Raw genomic sequence first — 24,965 nt, 5'->3', positions numbered from 1 at the left:
ACATAAATAGCCCCCTTCTCAAAGCCATCCCAGGTCTTGGATTGTACTTCATATGGAATATAATTTGGACCGAGGAGACATAGATTTTATATCCAATATAAACTATAAATTCTTTGAAGACCATTTCTGGGCCTTATTCCCCTTGGTCCCATTCATGTTTGTAGTTCTCAGAGCACTTAGTTACAGGACCTCATACCCAGAATCCTCAACATATGTTTGCTAAAATAATCGATCAATGAATGCAGTAAAAAGGAATCATTGTGTTTTAAAGTGGTGAGTTATTTCCTCCTACACTCAATTCTTTGTCTTCAAATTTCCCATTACCTACTATCACTTTTCTGAATTGGTCACCACTCAGAAATTTTAATGTTGTAAATAGTCTACCTTGCAAAACATTTTGGTGTATATTTGGTTTATACGGCCTGACGCTATCTGGCCCCTTACAAGGACATCTATTGTAGAGTAAAAACCGAGGGAATGACTAATGTGAATTCCTTCACTTCAAACACACTATGATAAAAAGAAAAGTTTCCATTTATACCAGGTTTTGCAGGGTTGTGGTTCAGTAGGTGATCTGTATGCTTCCTTTTTACTTCCAAACACATGTGTTCCTTTGTTTCTCAGGAAGTAATCATCGTGTAGCCATGGAAATCAACGAGTGCAGAGGAAATGTTGCAGGGGAATAATGAACCCAACTAACTCAACTCCACAAAAACTGGTCACATCCTAAAATAATTAAAGTACAGCCATCCAAATGCTCTTAGAGGAAGTGTTAATCGGTGCTTGGTATTTTGACAATAACCTGTACAGTGTGTGAAAGCATTTAAAAAATGCTAGAGCATTTATAAAATGTAATATATTATCAAGATGAAGGAACAAATATCATCTGAGTGACTACTATGAACTAGGCCCTTTCACAATATTCCTTCATTTTACCATCTCAGCAGCTCTATGGAATAGTTATTCTGGATATTATTTCCATCTGTAGATTAAATAATAATAATAAAACGTAGACTCTGAGAGGTTAAACGACCTGCCCAGAGACTTGTAAGTGAGTGACAGCACTTGACGAAGCGTGCTCTTTCCACCAATCAGAATTCATCTTAGAGATGACCAATCAGAATTCACCTTAGAATGGATACTGTCCACAGTCTACGGCCTGAATCCTAAGATGGACTCAGCCCAGAGCAAACTATTTCCCAACCGATTTTGTACACTTATGAGTAATATTCAACTGTTTCTTTCTCTGCTTAACGAGGTCTGGAATTCAGGCCTCGGAGGCCTTGGAGAAGGATTGTGATTTGGAGGTTTAAGACCTTTCAATAACAGGAAAGAGCAAGACTATAAATTGTTTTCTTTTAAGGCATTCATAAGCCGACCAACATCTCAGAGGGCGGCAGAGGGTGAGATGGTTAGATAGCATCACTGACTCAAAGGACATGAGTTTGAGCAACATCCAGGAGATGGTGAAGGACAGAGAAGCCTGGCATGCTGCAGTCCATGGGGTCACAAAGAGTCAGACGTGACTTAGCGACTGAAAACAACAACCAGCACCACAGCAGTAACATTCCAACAGGATGGACAATTAATCCTGCTTTTCTTATAGTAAATTTTGTAATGTCGTAATATTTTTAAAGATCCAAAGTTTGTGTTATACAGAAATTTGTCTTGAAATGATGTTTCAGAGGAAGGCATTGAGAATGGTAACAGTATTTTATTTATTTATTGCTAACAATATTTTAATCTTTATTTAGAATCTTAAAGTAATGGAACTTATGTTAGGGAAAACTTATGGCCTCAGTCTCATAAGCCATATCTTGTATTTTATGCAAATTATATTATTAATTTAAGCCCTATACTGTATGGTATAAGTCTGTCATATTACTTAGGCTTCCTAGGTGGCTCAGTGGTTAAGAATTCACTTGCCAATGCAAGAGATGCAGAAGACTTGGGTTCAATCCCTGGGTCAGGAAGATTTCCTGGAGAAGGAAGTGGCAACCCACTCCAGTATTCTTACCTAGAAAATTCTCACTGATTTTAAGACCAAGCTATATATTTCCCTGGAGAAGGAAATGGCAACCCACTCCAGTACTCTTATCTGGAAATTTCTATGGACAGAGGAACCTGGCGGGCTATATAGTCCATGAGATCGCAAAGAATCAGACTCACTGTGCAACTTTCACTTTTCATATATAGTTCAACACAAAAAAACAAATCTCTCAGAAGTGCCAGAGGTACAAACTCGATTCCAAAGCTTTAGTCATGTCATTACTGATAGTGGTAGGAATGTGTTAGTTAAAACTTGGAGAAATTTTGCTTTATCATAAGCAGTCAATCACTGTCATCTACTGAGGACCAGTTTTGTGCTTAGTACTGTGCTAGGTTCTGTAAAAGATACAGAAGAAATATGTGGCTGCCATTTACAACAGGGTGAATTGGTAGAAATTATGTTGTTACAAGACACAGAAAAAAAGCCTACAAGTGGCCTTTGTTCTCTTGTGTAAATGAGTCCAGATAAGGACTAGGACAGTCCAGGGCTGGTGTGTGCACTTATCTGCATGAGGTTGGTAAAGACAGAACAAAAGATATTTGCTCACAGTGCCATTTTGAAGGTAGTTATGATTCCATTCGGAGAAGGCAATGGCAAGCCACTCCAATACTCTTGCCTGGAAAATCCCATGGATGGAGGAGCCTGGTAGGCTGCAGTCCGTGGGGTCGCTGAGGGTTGGACACGACTGAGCAACTTCACTTTCACTTTTCACTTTCACACATTGGAGAAGGAAATGGCAACCCACTCCAGTGTTCTTGCCTGGAGAATCCCAGGGATGGGGGAGCCTGGTGGGCTTCCGTCTGTGGGGTCACACAGAGTCGGACACAACTGAAGTGACTTAGCAACAGCAGCAGCAGCAGCATGATTCCATTAGCAAGAATGGAAAGAATGAGAATGGAGAGAGAGGAAGTACCTACATTAGCGGCAACTAGGCAGAGGGACAGTAGAGCCCAGGCAAAAAGATCAAGGTCTTCAAAATGAAAGAACAGTTGGGTTTGAATCTCAGCTTTGCTACTTACTAGATACAGTAGAAGCTGCAGGATCAACTAAAAGCTGGTTTGAACCAGCAAAGTAGTAGGGAGATGGGAGAAGTGGTCAGATTTTTAATACATCTGAAGGTAGAACGCATGGGATTTGCTAATGGATTAGAATGTGACATGTTAGATAAAAAGGGAGTCAAGGGTGGTGCCAGGATTATTTTTACTTAAGCATCTAGGAGAATGGAATTGGCACTTACTGAGAAGGAGAACACTCTGGGAGGAGCAGTTTCCTGATGGCAGCAGCAGATCAGATACTCAGATATTTATTAGACACCCTAGTGGAGATGTTAAGCTGGAAGTTGGGCATATGACCTGGAGCACAGGAAAGTATAGTACAGACTAGAGATATAAATTTAGAAGTAATCAATATATGTGAGTGCTAAAGTGCTTCAGTCATGTCTGACTCTTTGCAACCCTGTGGACTGTAGCCTGCCAGGCTCCTCTGTCCTTGGGATTTCCCAGGCAAGAATACTGGAGTGGGTTGCCATGCCATCCTCCAGGTGATCTTCCCGATCGAGGGATCAAACCTGCATCTCCTGCATTGGCAGGCCGGTTCTTCACTGCTAGCGCCACCTATATATGGGGAGTATTTAAAGCCATGAGATTAGATGAGATCATCAAGGCAATAAGTGTAGGTGGAAAACAGAAGAGATGCTAGGACAGAATCCCTGGGCACTTCAACATAGAATGATCAACACTGGAGATCAAGAGATCTCCAACATTCAGCGATCTAGGAAACAGAAAGAATCAGGCAAAGAGAACGAGAAACAATGAAGTAAATGGGAAACCAGGAGTGTAGTGTGAAACCCTGTGATGGTGATATTTATTTGAGAAGGGAATGATTGTTTAAGATGTCGCTCGTAGTTCAATTAAGATGAGCACTGAAAGTCAACCACTGCATTTGCTGTGGTTGCCTTGCAAGAATAGGCAGTTTCTTGCATTCATCAGTTTTTAAGGCTAAAAGCCACATGTGTTTGGGATCTCATTAAGACTGTTACACAAGCATCAAGGCTGCCCTTTCTTGAGTCCCACTCTTGCCTCGGGTATGGAATGGAACGATCCATCAGTACCTCTCCAGCCAGGCTCTTTAAACAAGAGCAACAAAGAACCATGGACTGTGCAAGAAATGAAAGAAAAAAAAAAAACCCCAAATCAAACTTCTCAAGAGATTCATTCTTTCCGAGTGGGATGCCAGGATCCACTTTTTCCAGCCAGTATATGACAAATGTATTCCCAAGCATCTTCATATCATTGACTAACTTCACAAAAACATTGTAGAATCAAAAGAGCATTTACACAAGTGCTGCTGAAATTCTCCTTTCTCTTTCCCTGCCAGCCACTGAAAACCCAAGGTTTCTCTTAGTATCTAAACTGATGACTCCATAGTTAGGCATCTTCAACTCCCCTTATACAAGTCTCTTGTCAGGAGTTTAGAATTTTTAAACCTTATGTTCACTGAGCAATACAGGCCTGGAAAAGAAGAAATCATTAATCAATAGCCTTTTTTTTTCAATTTCTTATTTAAAAGAATCTCCCAGGACTAATATGGGACCAGGAACAGGAGTTCTAGGTAAACGTTTTACTTGATTATAACAAAACCAGCAAGTATTGTGTTTTTCTTTCTTGAAACTTTTTTAAAGTCATTGAAAAAGTTTAATCACCAAATGCTACTCCTTTTCTCCTTTTAAGTCAAGTCCTACAATACTTAGATGCTTTTGAACTGTGGTGTTGGAGAAGACTCTTGAGAGTCCCTTATACTGCAAGGAGATCCAACCAGTCCATTCTAAAGGAGATCAATCCTGGATGTTCATTGGAGGGACTGATGCTAAAGCTGAAACTCCAATACTTTGGCCACCTCATGAGACGAGTTGACTCACTGGAAAAGACTCTGATGCTGGGAAAGGTTGGGGGCGGGAGGAGAAGGGGACGACGGAGAATGAGATGGCTGGATGGCATCACCGACTCTGTGGACATGAGTTTGAGTGTACTCCGGGAGTTGGTGATGGACAGGGAGGCCTGGCGTGCTGTGATTCATGGGGTCGCGGAGAGTCGGACACGACTGAGCGACTGAACTGAACTGAACTGAACTGAACAATACTTAGAACACTTGCCACTCTTCACAAATCCCAGATCCTATAAAAGGTTGAACTTAGATTATAAGGTAAAGATTTGCCATCAGAGAATGGAACTAAAATCAGAATGTCCCACTTCTGTGAGTTTAAGAAAAAGCCTTTAATGGTTCTTTTTAGTGTGGAGTTTGGGGTTGAGGAGTATTTAAAGCACTAAACTGTCTCTCCAGTATTTGAGGGGATTAGGTTTAGAGTTCATTGTGTTGACTGTCTTTTGAAAGATTAGATAGTTTAGTTAGGCTCCTACAGACCATGTAAATGTCTCAGTGTTTATTGACTGTCTGCAGTCATTATCAAAGACTCTGAACACAATCGACACCTTGTAAACAGAAATCCCATTATTTTTGTGGTCCTGATAAGATTTACTGAGGATTTAATTTTTTTATGATTGACTGGCCAGTTAAAGATATTAATACAGTACAGGAAACTATGATAAATGAGTATGAATTCAGTCAACAGATTTGCCCTTTTATTTTGTTTGGAAACTACAATCTCCTCTTACTTGTATATCGTAGAAATAGTTTTCTGTATATGCTGTGTTTAAAACTACTTAGGTATATTTGAATATGTTATATGTATTTTTACTACTCCTTCAGTGATCTACAAGTGGATTTATGTTTTTAGAAAGATGACCCAAATCTTCCAGTATGTAGAAGAATTCTATGGATAGTATATTAATTTAGTTTGGGAACATTATAAGGGCTTATGTGTTGGAAGGTTTGGACCTGCATTTTAAAACTCTTTAATCAGAGACTTCTCTGGTGTTACAGTGGTTAAGAATCTGCCTTGCAATTAGGGGACATGGGTTTGATTTAAGATCTCACATCCAAGAGGGCAACTAAATCAGTCTGCTGCAACTAGACAGAAGCCCGAGTGCCCCAGTGAAGATCCTGCATACCATAACTAAAACCCAAGGCAGAGAAAAATATTTTAATAAATAAATATTTTTTAAAAAATAAAATGTTTTAATCCAACTAAAATGTGAAAAGTCATGCAGTATACATGTTGCATTTGACCACAGGTAAAAATCCATGGGATCAGCATTATTTTGATCTCTGATGGGTGAGGGGAGAACTCCTGTTCAAGCTTCCCTCCCCGCCCTCCAGTAAGATGTGTGCAAGATGGGAGAGGGTAAGAGAAGTAGGGTCTTCCTGGGGACCCATATGCAAGACTTCAAAAAAAAGATGACTTCTACAACATTCAGCATTTAATGAAAGCAAGAAGGAGGCCAGCTGCAGGAAGTGTTGGAAGAGGGGTAAAAATTCAAGAAGAAAGCAGAAAGACAACTGTGATTAGACAGTTTTGGCTGGGAGCAGTGGAAAGTGTTCCCTGCCCCCCACCACCTTTGATTATCTCAGAATGAAACATAAATTACTTAACGCAGGACACAAAACCCTTATGATGAAACCCCAACACACCTTCACAGCCACAGTCCCAGCCTTTGATCCCAGCCATCATGTCCCAGCCTTTGCTTTCACTGCACCCTGCTTCCTCACCTCTTCACCCTGAACACCCAAATGTCAGCTCTTCTGCCCTGCCTTAGACTCCCGCAAACACCTCTCTCACTTGCTCCACTATATTCATGGATTTTTCTTTATTTCTTTGTGTGTCCAGCTTCCCCACATCTGTAAGCTGCGTGGGCAGGACCCACTCTTTGTTTACAACCCCAGAGTCCAGCATATATAGTATATGCTTAATACATGTGTAAGGAACGAAGAAGGAAGACGTCTATCTATGCTGCTTATACACCCGCCCCATTCTCTCTTCCAGTAGGAAGCTCACCCATCAGTCAAAAACCAACTGCTTTTTGAAGAGCCCCCTAACCAATGATCTCTCACTTCTTTAAACTCCCATAGCACCTACGTGAGAATTACGCAATTGACACTTAACAAACTTCTGTCTTCAGCTTAGTTGTGTTTTTATATATATATGCCATTTCCCCAAGCATAATCAAAGAGCTCTTTGCAAGTCTTTAACCGCCTTGCATTATCCACAGCACCTAGTGGTACCCTGCTTAGGGTCACTTCCTACCTCATGTTTGTTGAATAAGGAGGAGAGGGGAAAGGTCTGAAAAATAGCCCAGGAAGGTGATTTTGAGAGGCACAGTGAAGGAGAAGCATACACAGGACAGCCCAGGCCAAGACAGAGGTCAAGCATAAGGAGCAGCAGGCAGACTGTCCTCCAATCCTCAAGGACCTCAAAAAGGAGACAAAGTCTACCAAGTGTTTAAGAAGGAATGGGGGAGGGTAGGTATGCATTTAAGCCGTGGCACTGCAAATAGGAACAAATGTTCACTATTGATTGCTGGAGACAAACCAGGCAAGGAGAATGCTAGAACAATGAGAACTCATTGAGCACCAATTATATGCTAAGTGTGTAACATACATTTTTTTAAAACATCTTTTTTTTTTGGCCATCCCTCTAAGTTTGTGGGATCTTAGCTCCCTGACCAGAAATTGAACCCAGGCCACACCACCACAGTGAAATCGCCAAGTCCTAAAAACTGGACAGTCAGGGAATTCCCTAAAACATCTTTATTGAGATAAAGTTCACATAGCATATAACCCACCAATTTAAAGTGCACGATTTAATGGTCTTTAGTGTATCCACAGAGTTGTGCAACCAACAGCAAAATCAATTTTAGAAAATACACATCACCCCCAAAAGAAATACTGTTCCTATTAGTGGCCACTCCCCATTTCTCTTATACCATCACCCCTCACTCCCATCCCAAATCCAGCCCTTGGCAACCGCTAATCTACATTCTCTTTCTATAGATTTGTCTGTTCTGGACATTTCATGTATATGGATCATACTACATGAGGTGTTTTATGACTGACTTCTTTCACTGATCCTAATGTTTTCAAGGTTCATCCATGTTACAGAGAATATGAGAACTTCATTGTTTTTATTGGGTGGATTTATGACATTTTATTTACCTATTCATTAGTTGATGGGTAGTTCAGTTGGTTCTTAACATACATTCTTTCATTTTATTCTTCCCAATACTCCTGGGAGGTAAGTATTAATGTCCTCATTTCACAGAGGAATAAACTGAGGCTCAGAAAGGTCAACTACTCTGCCCCTTCATGTAATAATGGCACTGAGATTGAACTGAATCTGCCTGAGTCCAAAGCGTCTATGCTTAATCACCACCGAGGGCAAACATTGACAACAGAGGCAAGGAAACCATGCCAAATTCCAAAGACTCATAGAGATCATTGATGTTCCCCACCTTTCAAGCTATATATATGTGTGTGTAGGTGTGTATATATGTATCTAGCTATAAATTTTCAATGTGTTAATTGGGTGAAACAGCAGAAAGAATATGAGTTCTAGAGCTAGAAAACCTTGATTTTTGAATCCCACATACTAGCTTTGTGATTTGGGACAGATTGTTTAAATTCTCTGAGCCTCAGTTTCCTCACCTCTAAAATGGCAGTTAATTTCTACTTTGTAGGGCAGTTGTGACGATTAGATGAGCTGACAAATATAAGTGTCTGACGTGTAGTAGATAATCAAAATATGGTAGCTATTATTATCATTACTGTTTGCAGTGGTACCAAGAGCAAGTAAAATACATACCACACAATACTTACACACACACACACACACACACACACACACACTTCCTTCATAGAGAGGAATCTGAGGAGATTGAGATATTTAGTAGTGAGAAATCTAGGCAGGAGTCTCCAGTGGTAGGCACACAGAGATAAGGGCCAAGAGCTCAGGTAAGAGGTCAGGGCTACAGATTTGGGGGTTATCAGCATGACGGTGAGGGTTGAAGCTGTGACAATTATTCAGGTAGAACTAGGCAGAAAATAAAGAAATGAGTCTAGTGTCTGAGCCTTGAGATGTCCACAATTATCTCCAGGAAAAGGAATAAGTAGTAGTATAGGGTATAGAAATAAGTGTTTGGAGGGGTTGTGATTATACCAGAATTGCATTTAATTTTGAGAGGCAAAGGAGAAAATACATTCCAGGAAGGGATAAGAGGTAGAGGGTAGAAAGTTGAGAAGGTTACATTGTAGAAAGATTTGCAGTAATGAGATTAGGCAGTGAGGAGATCAATGGTGACCTTCAATGCTGAGCATCTGTCCATCTATCCATTCCTTCACTGAGCACTCACTGAACACTTACAGTGCACCAGGCACTGTGCTACACCTTTAAGAAACACATAGATACAACACAATCCCTTGCTGCACTGAGCATGACACAAAACAGAAGGAAAGTTCAATGTTCTGTGACCCCTTTTGTCTATGAGTTGGGCCCAGCAGAGGAAGCTAGGTCTTCAGGGGACAAAGGTGATGGCTGGATAGAGAATTAGCAAATCAGGAGGAAACTTAAGGGCATGTTAAAGGCAGGCTGAATGAAGGAGGGGGCTTTTTAATTTTAAAGAAGGAATTTAAGAAGGCTAAAAATAGACAAAAATGTTATCTGGATGCTTCTTCTCTCATTGGTTTATAGTTGAGATATTGCTATATTGAATCTATCAATTTTTGAAACTCAGAGTGAATTTTTTAAAGTTGACAGCACATTTCCAGTGCATATGTTAACAATTTTCCTTCAAGGATCTAGAATTTTTTTCATCCCTGAACTTTGAATAAAGTGGATCCTTCAAAAAAATGCTCCGTGTTTATCATTCAGTTCCAGTACCTTTTATCTGTTACAGAAACTGTAGACTCCTCCCCTCCACACCCCCCAGCATCCAGTCCAAGTACCCTCATCTGTGGCCATGCTTGTTATTTATCGTTAAAACAAATAGACAAAGAATAGTGTACAAAAATCAATTCAAAAGTTATGAATAGGAAACAAAAAGCAAGCATAATAAAAACAGAAATACTCAACTTAAGAAATAGTACCAGAAACCTAAAAATCAAAAGGAGAAAATTGTGACATATTTATTATTAGAGTAAAACAAGTTAATATGGAAAAAGTTAAATAAAAAAGTTTAAGGGGGAACTTAAATTTTAAAAAATGGAACAAACTGATACCACAAGAGTCAAGAAGCTTAATTATTGACAATTGACAAGTTAAAGTAACAATAAAACTTAAAACTGGATAAGAAAACATTAGTAACATTAAAACAGAAAGACAATAGATTTTTTTAAATATAAGCAAAGAAAGAAAATAAAATTATAAGAATAAACATAGAAAATGAGTGTAAGTAAGTTAAAATAGCAAAGAGACCAAATTAAGAACCAAAATCTCAGACATAAAATCATATCAAAGGTAAAGTAGGTAAAATTAGTGAAAAGTAAAGAGAACTATAAATCAGAATGAAAAAATACACCGTAACTCAAAAATACAAATATTTTTAATGCTAAGGTGTTAAAAATAAATGTCTAATAAGAATGAAACACTCATTTAAAGGAAAAAATTGACAATAGTGTTCAGTTCTAATGTAATCCTCTGGGTTAAAGGAAGCCACCTCCACCCTGGTTCCTGCTGAAGGGTGAAGGCAGAAGCAATAGAATAAAAGCACAGCAGGGTCTCTGTCCTTCAGTGATGGTAACACAAATGCCATGTTCTTGGTTCCAAGGCAGCTGGAAGTAGTTAGGTCCCCAGGGACTCCCTGTTTTTCAATCACTAGATCATGTCTGACTCTTTGCAACCCATGGACCACAGCACGCAAGGCTTCCCTGTCCTTCACTATCTCTTGGAGTTTGCTCAAACTTATGTCTATTGAGTGGGTGATGCCATCCAACCATCTCATCTTCCTTTCCTCCTGCTCTCAATCTTTCCCAGCATCAGGGTCTTTTCCAATGAGTCAGATCTTCCAATCAGGTGACCAAAGTATTAGAGCTTCAACTTCAGATCAGTCCTTCCAATGAATATTCAGGCTTGATTCTCTTTAGGATTGACTGCTTTGATCTCCTTGCTGTCCAAGGGACTCTCAAGAATCTTCTCCAACACCACAGTTCAAAAGCATCAAATCTTCGGTGCTCAGCCTTCCGTATGGTCCAACTCTTCCATCCATACATGACTACTGGAAAAATAATAGCTTTGACTATACAGAACTTTGTTGGCAAAATGATTTCTCTTGACTTTTAATATGCTGTCTAGGTTTGTCATAACTTTTCTTCCAAGGAGCAAGCATCTTTTAATTTCATGGTTTCTGTCACCATCTGAAGTGATTTCAGAGTCCAAGAAAATAAAATCTGTCACTGTTTCCACTTTTTCCTCATCTATTTGCCATGAAGTGATGGAACTGGATGCCAAGATCTTAGGTTTTTGACTGCTGAGCCAGCTTTTTCACTCTCCTTTTGTCACCCTCATCAAGAGGCTCTTTGGTCTCTCTTCACTTTCTCCTATTAAAGTAGTATCATGTGCATATCTGAGGTTGTTGATATTCTCCCAACAATCTTGATTCCAGCTTGTGATTCATCCAGCCCAGCATTTTGCATAATGTACTCTGCATATAAGTTAAATAAGCAGGGTGACAATATACAGCCTTGATATACTCCTTTCCCAATTTTGAACCAGTCCATTGTACCATGTCTAGTTCTAATTGTTGCTTCTTGACCTGCATACAGGTTTCTCAGAGACAGGTAAGGTGATCAGGTATTCCTTTCTCTTTAAGAATTTTCCACACTTTGCTGTGATTCACACAGTCAAAGGTTTTAGCATAGTCGATGAATTAGAAGTAGATGTTTTTCTGGAATTCCCTTGCTTTTTCTATGATCCAGTGGATGTTGGCAATTTATCTCTGGTCTTTTCGAAATCCAGCTTGTACATCTGGAAGTTCTCAGCTCACATACTGCTGAAGCCTAGCTTGAAGGATTTTGAGCATTACCTTCCTAGCGTGTGAAATGAGCACAATTGTTCAGCAGTTTGAACATTCTTTGACACTGCCTATCTTTGGGATTGGAATGAAAACAGACCTTTTCCAGTCCTGTGGCCACTGCTGAGTTTTCCAAATTTGCTGACATATTGAGGGCCGTACTTTAACAGCATCATCTTTTAGGATTTGAAATAGCTCAGGTGGAATTCCATCACCTCCACTAGCTTTGTTTGTAGTAAAGCTTTCTAAGGCCCACTTTGTCTTCCCACTCCAGGATGTCTGGCTCTAGGTGAGTGACCACACCATCATGGTTATCCAGGTCATTAAGACCTTTTTTGTATAGTTCTTCTGTGTATTCTTGCCACCTCTTCTTAATCTCTTCCGATTTTTTAGGTCCTTGCCTTTTCTGTCCTTTATTGTGCCTATCTTCCCATGAAATATTCCCTTAGTATCTTCAATTTTCTTGAAGAGATTTCTAGTCTTTGCCATTCTATTGTTTTCATCTATTTCTTTGCATTGTTCATTTAAGAAGGTTTTGTTACCTTTCCTTGCTATTGTCTGGAACTCTGTATTCGGTTGGGTATATCTTTCCCTTTCTCCTTTGCCTTTTGCTTCTCTCAATTATTTGTAAGACCTCCTTAGACAACCACTTTGCCTTCTTGCATTTCGTTTTCTTTGTGATGGTTTTGGTCACCACCTCCTGTACAATATTAGGAACCTCCATCCATAGTATTTCAGGCACTCTGTCTACCAGAGCTAATCCTTTAAATCTATTTGTCACCGCCACTGTGGATCAAATCAAATCATAAGGGACTTGATTTAGGTCATATCTGAATGATCTAGCGGTTTTCCCTACTTTCTTCAATTTAAGCCTGAATTTTTTTTTAACCTTTCAGTTCAGTTCAGTCGCTCAGTCGTGTCCAACTCTTTGCGACCCCATGAACCACAGCACGCCAGGCCTCCCTGTCCATCACCAACTCCTGGAGTCCACCCAAACCCATGTCCATTGAGTCGGTGATGCCATCTAGCCATCTCATTCTCTGTCGTCCCCTTCTCCTCCTGCCCTCCATCTTTCCCAGCATCAGAGTCTTTTCAAATGAGTCAACTTTCTGCATCAGGTGGCCAAAGTATTAGAGTTTCAGCTTCAACATCAGTCCTTCCAATGAACACCCAGGACTGATCTCCTTTAAGATGGACTGGTTGGATCTCCTTGCAGTCCAAGGGACTCTCAAGAGTCTTCTCCAGCACCACAGTTCAAAAGCATCAATTCTTCAGCGCTCAGCTTTCTTTAAAGTCCAACTCCCACATCCATACATGACCAATGGAAAAACCATAGCCTTGACTAGACGGACCTTTGTTGGCAAAGTAATGTCTCTGCTTTTTAATATGCTGTCTAGGTTGGTCATAACTTTCCTTCCAAGGAGTAAGCATCTTTTAATTTCATGGCTGCAATCACCATCTGCAGTGATTTTGGAGCCCAGAAAAATAAAGTCAGCCACTGTTCCCACTGTTCCCACTGTTTCCACCGTTTCCCCATCTATTTGCCATGAAGTGATGGGACCGGATGCCATGATCTTAGTTTTCTGAATGTTGAGCTTTAAGCCAGCTTTTTCACTCTCCTCTTTCACTTTCATCAAGAGGCTCTTTACTTCCTCTTCACTTTCTGTCATAAGGGTGGTGTCATCTTTTAAGCTTTAATTTTGTAATAAAGAGCAGATGATCTGAGTCACAATCAGCATCCAGTCTTGTTTTTGCTGACTCTATAGAGCTTCTCCATCTTTGGCTGCAAAGAATATAATCAATCTGATTTCAGTATTGACCATTTGGGGATGTCCATGTGTACAGTCATCTCTTGTGTTGTTGGAAGACAGTGTTTGCTCTGACCAGTTTTTTCTTTTGGCAAAAGTCTGTTAGCCTTTGCCCTGATTCATTTTGTACTCCACAGCCAAACTTGCCTGTCACTCCAGGTATCTTGACTTCCTTCTTTTGCATTCCAATCCTCATATGAAAAGGACATCTTTTTGGGGGGTTAGTTCTAGAAGGTCTTGTAGGTCTTCATAGAATCATTCAACTTCAGCTTCTTCAGCATTCATGGTTGGGGCATAAACTTGGATTACTGTGATGTTGAGTGGTTTGCCTTGGAAACAGATTATTTTGCTGTTTTTGAGATTGCATCCAAGTACTCTGGGATTTGCATTTCGGACTCTTGTTGACTACTCCATTTCTTCTAAGGGATTCTTGCCCATAGTAGTAGATATAATGGTCATCTGAATTAAATTGGCCCATTCCCATCCATTTTAGATCACCAATTCCTAAAATGTCAATGTTCACTCTTGCCATATCCTGCTTGACCACATCGAATTTACATTGATTATGGACCTTGAATCATGTATGGATGTGAGAGTTGGACCATAAAGAAAACTGAGCACCAGAGAATTGATTCTTTTGAACTGTGGTGTTGGAGAAGACTCTTAAGAGTTCCTTGGACTGTAAGGAGATAAAACCAGTCAATCCTAAAGGAAATCAGTCCTGAATATTCATGAAGGACTAATGCTGAAGCTGAAGCTCCAATACTTTGGCCACCTGATGCAAAGAGCTGACTCATTGGAAAAGACCCTGATCTGGGAAAGACTGAAGGCAGGAGGAGAAGGGGATGACAGAGGGTGAGATGGCTGGATGGCATCACTGACTTGGTGGACATGAGTTTGAGCAAGCTCCGGGAGTTGGTGATGGACAGGGAAGCCTAGTGTGCTGCAGTCCATGGGGTTGCAAAGAATCAGACACGAAACTGAGCGGCTGAACTGAACTGATGGACCTACCATTCCAGGTTCCTATGCAATGTTATTCTTTACAACATTGGACTTCACTTTCACCACCAGACACATCCACAACTGAGCATCATTTCCAGTTGGCCCAGCCTTTTCATTCTTTCTGAAGCTATCTCTGCTCTTCCCCAGTAGCATATTGGACACCTATCAATCCAGGGAGCTCATCTTCTGGTGTCATATCTTTTTGCCTTTTCATACTGTTCATGGGGTTCTTCTTACTAAATTAGCTGTTGTTTTGGAAATATATTTATTTTTCATGAGATACATATGTTAACATGTAGTGGTATTATTATTGTTATTTTTAAATAGATTAATAAATATTTAAATTTTTAAACAAAAAAACAATCCGAATCCAAGCCTTTCAAACCTCCTACCCCACCATTACTGACACCATCTCTACCATCAAGAACATTTCTGGTTGAGTAGGAATGAGGCTGTGCCTAGGAGTGTTCATTCTTAATAATTCCCTTGGGATGATTCTGATCCAGGTAGTCCTCAGACTACACTTTGGATGGGAGTTCTCTATAGTCCTTCATACCCCAAAATATAAATAGGAAAGAAGGGAAGAGAAATACATTATTATAGGGTCAAGAAAGAGATTTCCAAATGGCATTTTGGTCTCTTCTGAGTAGATTTTGGAGTCAGTCAGGTGACCTCTCCAAAGACAAGTGTTTCAAGTTAATGCCTCAAAGTGTCATGGCTTCCTCACCTGTCCTTAAACCTGCCCCTCTGGCCGGGCATTTAGCTGTGTTTGAACTCAGTGTTTCCTCTGGTAAAGCTTTCCCCCATTACAGTCACTTCTCATAGGATTTATAACCTTCAAGGTAAAGGTCCCTGAAACAAGCCCCGGAGGATGTTCCCCACCATAGACTCATTAAGAGCACTTCAGGTAACTTAATGTCCCCAGTCCCTGGATTTATTACAACATGATAAAGCCACTTTTTAGAAAGCATACTCTTAGTTCCATTTATCCAGCAGGCTTTTCCAGAAAAGAGATTAGAAGTAAAATGATTTGAGATGGAATCAAAGAATTTTATCTTTTTAATTAGTATGTTAAACACAGGAACACCTAATACAAATATTTGACTCTGTGGTTGAGCGTTCGCTCTGAGGTCACCAAGGAAATTTATAGGGAACTCTAAAGGCCCTCACAATAATTGTCTTGGGTTATGACTTCTTGAATTGCTCTTCATTGCCAATAGCACTGCATTTGGACATAAATAAAATTTGCTGAATTAGGGTACTGTTCTGGTTACAATGTTTAATCTTCATTTTAAATGAGCTGTGGTCATTGAAGCCTTTTTGTTTCATGGAAGAGGGTACCTTTACACTGGGTAAGCTCTTTTTATACAGCTTAATGACTCACTAATTTAAAATCCTTTCTGGATCAGTGCCAGGCTGGTCTGGTCAACATGGGGAGGGGAGGAAGCAGCAAGCTTTTTAAAAAATATTTTAGGCTGGGAATTATACTCAGTATTTTGTAATAACCTATAAGAGAAAAGAATTAAAGAATATATATAAGTATATATATTGAATCACTTTGCTATATAACTGAAACTAATACAACATTGTAAATCAACTATACTTCAATAACAAAATTTAATTTTAAAAATAAAAAACCAAGACAAAACAAAATTTTAGGTTAGTAAAATTCTACAATGCATCATTTATCATTAAACATTATGCAAATGATTGATTAACTGCTTTGGTGGGGAGAAAGAAATTACCAATCCCATTCTCAAACAGTATCTGCTTTGCATGGAAATCCATGTCAAAAATGAGATTTAATATTTCATCACATGATGTGTTACACTGTGGGCTCTGGATTGTCTGTCTCTGATGTCCCAAATTTGTTCTTGCCTGAAGTGAGAGGCAGCCATGCTGTGGAGAGAGCGCAGGCAAAGGAACCTCCAAAGCCAGGACCGGAAAGGGGACAAAAAGGAGAGAGGGAAAATACTAGGAACAAAGAGTAGGGTGTGTGAGTGTATGGTCCATTTTAGAACACCTTTAAATGAACTTTTGCCTCTCTACTCAGGTTTTACTTAGGGCTATCTTTAAATCCTATGTTGGATAGAACCCTGAAATGGCTCCCTTTTACAACACGCTCCTCCCGTATCACTCCAAAGATTACTGTCCCCCTGCACAGTATGTGAAAGTCTTTATTTCATCTTTGCATCTCCATGCTAAAACCCAGAGCCTGGTACATGGTCTATATTCATTAAAAGTTTGTTGAATGATGGACAGATGGATGGAGAGAATACAGAATCATCAATTTAACACATCTTTAAAGTATATATCTTCTTATGAAGGTATAGAGGACTGTTGGGCAATGTCATTAATGTGTAAGGATTAAGTTAATTAAATTCCTTGGAAGGAATTAAAGTGACAAAGAATTTGAGCAGAAAAGAGAGGAGAAGGCAGGCCTGGCTCAGGACATCAAAGAGCAGTCAGAAGCAAAATGAGAATCTCGTACACTTGGTGGACTGGAGTGAGGATGCAAAGAATCCCAGTGAATTTTCCAAATTGGAATCACACCACTGTTCTGGCTGGAGGCTTTGTCTCTCTTGAACTTTAGGGAAATAATTTCCTTTCTATTCATCCTCCACTCCAGTTTCAAGTCCCTGAAAAGTCTATCCTCTAAGCAAATAGCCTAACTATTCTAGCAAAGAAATGTTTGTCAGACTTATTTTGAGCATATGGGGAGGGAGGATATGGGATGGTATCTCTCTGAGAGAGGGCTGGAAACAAACAATCAAGACAGGCATCAGCAGTGGCCCTCAGCCATACAATTTGAACAACTTATTTGATTTCCTAGTTTCTGATAGACATGCCATCTTCCTCTCTGAAAATGATGATACTTCACCACCATAAAGGTGACCGTTGCAGGAATCCCCTGGTGGTCCAGTGGTTAGGACTCTGCATTTCCACTGCAGGGGTTACAGGTTCGATGCCTGGCTGGTGAACTAAGATCCATGGGCTTCCCTGGAGGCTCAGCTGGTAAAGAATCTGCCTGCAGTTCAGGAGACCTGGGTTCAATCCCTGGGTTTGGAAGATCCCCTGGAGAAGGGAATGGCTACCCACTCCTGTATTCTGGCCTGGAGAACTTCATGGACTGTCCATGAATTTCATGGAATTCCATGGGGTCGCAAAGACTCAGACACAACTGAGCAACTTTTGCTTTCATACTGAGAGGAGCAGCCAAAAAAAAAAAAAAAGACCTTTGCATTTATTGTTTCTCTAACAAAAACAACAGTAAATTAGAGCCTGTTCATTGATGGAGAAATGGTTAAAGTATAGACTACTATACAGCACTTTAAAATGAGGTTGATAAGTCTACCAATATGAAAAGTTCTCAAAGCCATTTTGTTAAATGAGGAAAGCTAATCTGGATGACCCCCTTACCTGGTTTTCTGTTTCCAGCTTCTCTGGTTGCTCAGTCGGTAAAGGGTCTGCATCTAATGTGGGAGACTCAGGTTCAGTCCCTGTGTCAGGAAGATCCCCTGGAGAATGAAATGGCAACCCACTCCAGTAATCTTGCCTAGAGAATTCCATGACAGAGGAGCCTGGTTGGGCTACAGTCCATGGGGTCACAAAGAGTTGGACATGACTGAGTGACTAACACTTTCACTTTTCAGTTGGGAAAAAGTATGCTGTTTCACCCATTTTTAAAAAACACACATGTCAACAATATATTTTGGATGTGTGCATATTTGTAAAATCATACAAATAGACCTAGCAGCACCTCACTGCTCATGGTAGTTGATCCTGGAGAGGGGACTAGAACCAGTCAGAGGCAAATGGATCAAAGGTGACTTTTGCCTTATCTGTATGGGTGCTGGGGGCAAAAGAAAAAAAATCAAATTACGACCTTCCCTTACATCTGGTGGGCCTCGCCTACTCCTGGCCTACTGGATCATTATCTTCAAAGGCTAGAACCAGTGTATTTGCACTTTATAGAGTCTAACTCTCTGTTGTCCAATACAGTTGCTACATGTGGTTACGAGCACTTGAAATATGGTTAGTCCCAATCGCAATAGGTTATAAGTCTAAAAATACAGGGATTGAACCCAGGTCTCTTGCATTGTAGGCAGATTCTTTACTATCTGAGCCACCAGGGAAACCAAAAATATACACCAGGATTCAAAAACTTAGTACAGAAAAAAAAGTAAAATAGCTCCTTAATAGTTTTGCATATTGATTATATGTTGAAATCATATGCTAAATATACTATTTAAATTAATTTTCTTGTTTCTTTTACTTTGTAAAAATGTAACTACTTAAATTATACCATATGGCTTAATGTTACATTTCTATTGGACAGTGCCAGTCTAGGTGATGAAAATTTTAAACATGCCAATGAGATGAATAAATTTGTATTTGAAACATTTTTTTCTATCAAAGAAAACTTAGATCTATGCTTCAGCAACTTTGAATCCATTTTGACTAGTCTGCATTCAAAAAGTACACTGAGTAGATATCTCCAGAACTTCATTCTGAGCTTCAGTTTCTCATTCTGTAAAAGAATCTACTTGTAAGATGATAGAATTAAAAGGGACCCCCCTTTTCAAGATCCTTCATCTGAGAATGCCTATATGTGAAGTCATCTTTAGGAGGAGGCCTAAACCAAATTATCCTCTTACTCCTCCCAGCTATTCAATGACCCTTGTAAGACCCAATAAATGTGAGTGCTCTTCTCCTCCTTCCTCAATTCAGCACTAAAAAGATACTCAGTCAACTATCAATTGCACCACACAGGTTTCTTAAATGATTTTTTTTTTTCAAGTTAACTCCACTTAATACATTATCTCTTTCAGGGTTTTTTCCTTCTGGATTTGTTTAAGCTTTTTCATCATACTCTTTCAAAATTAACACCTCATTCTCCAAGCAACCTCCTCCAAGTGCCCCTCTCCTCCCCTCTGCCCACCCACTGTGTTCGCTGCAAATACAGGCTTCCTAGAAAACTACTTTATCCAGCTTCAGTGATTTGGACATGGCTGAATCACCATTTCCTTATATGTTCTAATTTCACTTTCAAGTTCTTTTTCCTTGGTTATTTGGTTCTCAAATTACAGATCACTTTTTCCAGAAAGATGGTAAAAGTAATTTTAGTACACATTGTAGCAGTGAAGTATTTTCCCCGTCCTTTATTATACACTTAAGACTTTATGCTAAGTCATTTCAGTTATGTCTGACTCTGCAATCCTATGGACTAAAGCCCTTCAGGCTCCTCTGTCCATGGGATTCTTCAGGCAAGAATACTGGAGTGGGTTGCCATTTCCTTCTCCAGAGGATCTTCCTGACCAAGGGACTGAACCCGTTTCTCTTATGTCTCCTGCATTGGCAGATAGGTTCTTTACCACTAGTGCCACCAGGGAAGCCCAAGTAGTTATATACAAGTAGTTGAGCTTAAAGTACATTGTAAAGTAGTTGTACATTCAAGATCTGTTCAATTCCCTTCAGGCAAATTAATCTTTTTTTTTTTGTATCTAAAAAAAGTAATTGAGCCAGACATATTTTTTCTTCTCTCTAACATAAACAAAAGTCTCTCCCTAACAACTCTCAGTTGATAGGGGACCTTAACAAAATAATGAAAAGTAACATTTACTTAGTCCTTATTATAAGCCATGCACTGTTCCATGCACTTGACATTTAATATTTTTAACAATGATTCCCCAGCCTGTTCAAGAGGAAATCGCTGGGCAAAAGTACTAGTTCATTATCTTGTCTTTCTATTTGTTCTTGTTTCTTTTGTGTACCCAGGCAAAACTCTGTCCCAGGTTTCACAATCCCTGGTTTTGAATATTCACACCCAAAGTCACTAATCTTTCTTGTTAACACCTTATAGTTTGGCCCTTGATTAATTCAATCAGTGATTAGCACTTCTACAATAAGTGCTAATCTCTCTTTTAAAATACCTCAAAGCTGGGTCCTTTGCTGAGGCTTTCTGCCCTAACCACATTATACAGGACAGGATTTCCCTATTGTGAGTGATATCTACAAAGCATTTCCCATGCACACCACCAGCTTGGGAAAGGCCTGCTTCAAAGTCTGCTGGTACAGCTGAAGCCTGGAATTATAGGTTCAGGCTTGCATCCACCACATGTACTAAACTCCAACTGTGTATGACTCTTAAGTCTGTTCAAACCAGATACTTCAACACCAAAAGTGAATAAACCTACAGAGGGCACCCTCAGGATTCTGGGCCTGACAGAGCCCTGCTAGGCAGAGCTCTCTGTTTCCTAGCCGCCCAGATGCTAAGCTGCTCACGTGTGAGAAATAGAGCCTTCAGAGAAGCAGCCAGCACAGCCCCAGTAGCCTCAGCTGGCAAGTATGAAGGCTTCCACCTCCCCAAGAGCAGTTCCCTCCCTGACGATGAGTGGATGTGAACTAACAAGTAATTTGGGTGATTTACCCTATGCTGTCCTTTCTATTTCACAAGTGAGGATATGGGTTTACCTTAGAAAGTTATCTGTCTGGTAAGTAGCAAGGCCTGGGAAGGCACCCCACATGAAGAAAGAGAAACAGAACAAGCTCACCTCTTTTCCGTGTGAAGGACAACAGCTTTGATCTTGGTTTCCTGGTGGGTGGTCACTTTCATTGGAGTGCTGCATTTTCAACACTTCATATGAAGGTCATATGAAGGCAGACTTCTCCATGCTCCCTGCTACTTATAGACTCGTAGGGGGTTTCTCTCAACTTGACAGAGTGTTCTAAGAGATCTTTCCAACTAATTTGAATATTTAGTAACAGTATTATAAAGCACAAAGATCAAGTGTAGTTTGGGGGCTTCTCAGGTGGCACAGTGGTAAAGAATCTGCCTGCTACTGCAGGAGACGTAAGAGACACAGGATCGATCCCTGGGTCATGAAGATCCCCTGGAGTGGGAAATAGCAACCTGCTCCAGTATTCTTGCCTGAAAATTTTGATTAACAGAGGAGCCTGGTGGGCTACAGTCCATGGGGTTGCAAAGAGATACAACTGAAGACACACCTTTAGGATACATTTGCGCATCATCATGGCATCTGGTCCCATCACTTCATGGGAAATAGATGGAAAAACAGTGGAAACAGTGTCAGACTTTATTCTTTTGGGCTCCAAAATCACTGTGGATGCTGATTGCAGCCATGAAATTAAAAGACGCTTATTCCTTGGAAGGAAAGTTATGACCAACCTTGGTAGTATATTAAAAAGCAGAGACATTACTTTGCCAACCAAGGTCCGTCTAGTCAAGGCTATGGTTTTTCCAGTGGTCATGTATGGATGTGAGAGTTGGACTGTGAAGAAAGCTGATCGCCGAAGAATTGATGCTTTTGAACTGTGGTGCTGGAGAAGACTCTTGAGAGTCCCTTAGACTGCAAGGAAATCCAACCAGTCCATTCTAAAGGAGATCAATCCTGGGTGTTCATTGGAAGGACTGATGCTAAAGCTGAAACTGCAATACTTTGACCACCTCATGCGACGAGTTGACTCACTGGAAAAGACTCTGATGCTGGGAAAGGTTGGGGGCGGGAGGAGAAGGGGACGACCAAGAATGAGATGGCTGGATGGCATCACCGACTCTGTGGACATGAGTTTGAGTGAACTCCGGGAGTTGGTGATGGACAGGGAGTCCTGGCGTGCTGTGATTCATGGGGTCGCAGAGAGTCGGACACGACTGAGCGACTGAACTGAACTGAACTGAACCCAATCTTCCTACTCATCAACTCTTTGACATAGGTGAAGCAAATGTCTTCATTCCATTTCACAGATAAGAAGGTGGAAGCCCAAAGAGATCCACTGTCTGACCTAAACCACATAGCCACATCATTGAGTGGAAAGTGAAAGTCGCTCAGTCGTGTCTGACTCTTTGTGACCCCATGGACCATACAGTCCAAGGAATTCTCCAGGCCACAATACTAGAGTGGGTAGCCTTTCCCTTCTCCAGGGGATCTTCCCAACCCAGGGATCAAACCCAGGTCTCCCGCATTGCAGGCAGATTCTTTACCAGCTGAGCCACAAGGGTGGAGTTGAGACTTCAACTCAGGTCTGCCCAGTTTACATGACAAGAGCATAATCATTGAGTTTTACTGAGTTCTTCCTTAATCTGTGGGATCAGATTTTGGTGTAAGCTAGTTATTAGCAGCAGATCAATGGTTAGAGTTAAAAAATCGGTAGCAGTATAGCTGCTCTGGCATAAAGGGAGCATGTATTTCTCCATGGTCAAGTCAGGGGGTTGCGGGTAGCAGCCAGTAATGCAAAGACCCTTGGAATTAGGGTAGAGAGAGGTGAGAATCTCAAAGAAGGAGCCAAGAGCAATCATGAGTGAGAGGGTGTTCTCATTATGCTTTACCCTCACATTCTTGGACCACTGAATAGTTCTTGAGCTTTAAATCTGGGGTAGTCAAGGGCTTAATAAAACACAGATTCCTGTCCTACATATTCCTATGAATCAAAATCCATGAGAGTGAGACCAGGGGATGCACATTTGAATAAGTTTCCCAAGGATGCTGAGCATGCTTGGAGAAGCAAGGGCAGACTGCAGGGCAGATCTGCAGGTGTGTGTGGCTTCCTGCAGCAAAGAAAGCTCAGAATTGAATGAGAGCAGATGGCCAATAAGAAAGCTTTCTCATGAGCTGAAACAGGAAAAGACAGGAATAAGAAGTATGGAAGTGCAAGGAACAAGTGTCCTGAGTTCTCCCAGGGATGGCTTCAGCACCACAGAGGTGCAGGCAAGGTCCGAGAGAGGACTTGGCTACCTGGGCATCTACTACCAAACTGAGAGGGTGGACCAACTAACAGAGTCCTGCTGTAGTGGGCAGAGGAAGTGGACAAGAGAGGGCAACATCACGGAAGAGACATTTTTATGTATTTTGTACCAAGCCTTTCATTCTAACTACTACCTAAAAAGACCCACAAAACATAAAAAAATATTCTTTTTAACAGGAGCAATAGAAGTCTTTATACTTTAGGAAAAGGCAACTTCAGAAAGGATGTATATGCATGATCATTTGTTGAGACAGGTAAGAGATGACAAGGCTCAGTCTTGTGCACTAAAGGAAGACATTTGTCAGAGGCAGACTGGAGACACTGGGGGTTATTTTGGAGAGTTATTAGGAAGACAAGACTACAGTTGATATCTTATATGCCCTCATTAAATCTCAGATCCCTCATCTGTAAAATGGGGATAATACATTACTTTTGACATGGAACTGTTGAGAGAATTAAAAGAGATAATTATATAATAGTGTGTATGATGAGTTTAACAGGTTAACAGGCATACAATAAGTGCTATTACAGCTCATGTCATAGGATTGTCAAGTAAACTAAGTGAAATAATGATTGCAAAACTCTTGACACAGCACCACACACTTAGTAAATGCTCCATTAGTGGTAACTAAAAACAGTGTTTTAAATTTTAAAATAACATTAGATAGTATAAGACAAAAATAGGAACAAAGAAAAGAGCAAGGACTAGAAAACAGAAACAAAGTGATCCAACTATATCAATAATCACTTTAAAATGTCATTGGTATACATACACCAATGAAAGGACAGAGATTGTCAGTGCAGACCAAAAAACAAGACCCAACTATATGCTGTCTACAAGAAATACACTTTAAAGACACAAACAAAATTAAAGTAAATGGATGGAGGAAGAACATATCACACTAATACTAATCATAAGAAAGAGTAGGTGTATTAATTTCAGTCAGAGCAAACTTCAAATTGAAACTGCTGGCAATGCAGGAGACTTGGGTTTGATCCCTGGGTCAGGAAGATCCTCTAGAGAAGGAAATGGCAATCCACTCCAGTAATCTTGCCTGGAAAAGCCCATGGACAGAAGGGCCTGGTGGGCTACAGGCCATGAGGTTGCAAAAGAGTTAGCACAACTGAGTGACTATACAACGGACTGCAAAGCAAGGACAGTTATGTGAGATCAAGAAAAGTATTACATATAAAGGGGTCAATTCTCAAAACAATCTTTAATGTGTATGCATCTAACAATAGAACATCCATCTACATGAGGCAAAAACTGACAGAACTGCAAGGAGAAATGGATGAATCCACAGTGATAATTGGAAAGTTGAACGCCTCTATCAGAAACGGACAGATCCAGCAGGCAGAAAATCAATAAGCACATTATGAACTCAA

The sequence above is a fragment of the Moschus berezovskii genome, chromosome 12 (assembly GCF_049115385.1).
Source record: "Moschus berezovskii isolate FMDL1 chromosome 12, NW_MosBer_1.0, whole genome shotgun sequence".
Lineage (NCBI taxonomy): Eukaryota > Metazoa > Chordata > Mammalia > Artiodactyla > Moschidae > Moschus > Moschus berezovskii.
This window is presented reverse-complemented; position numbering follows the sequence as displayed.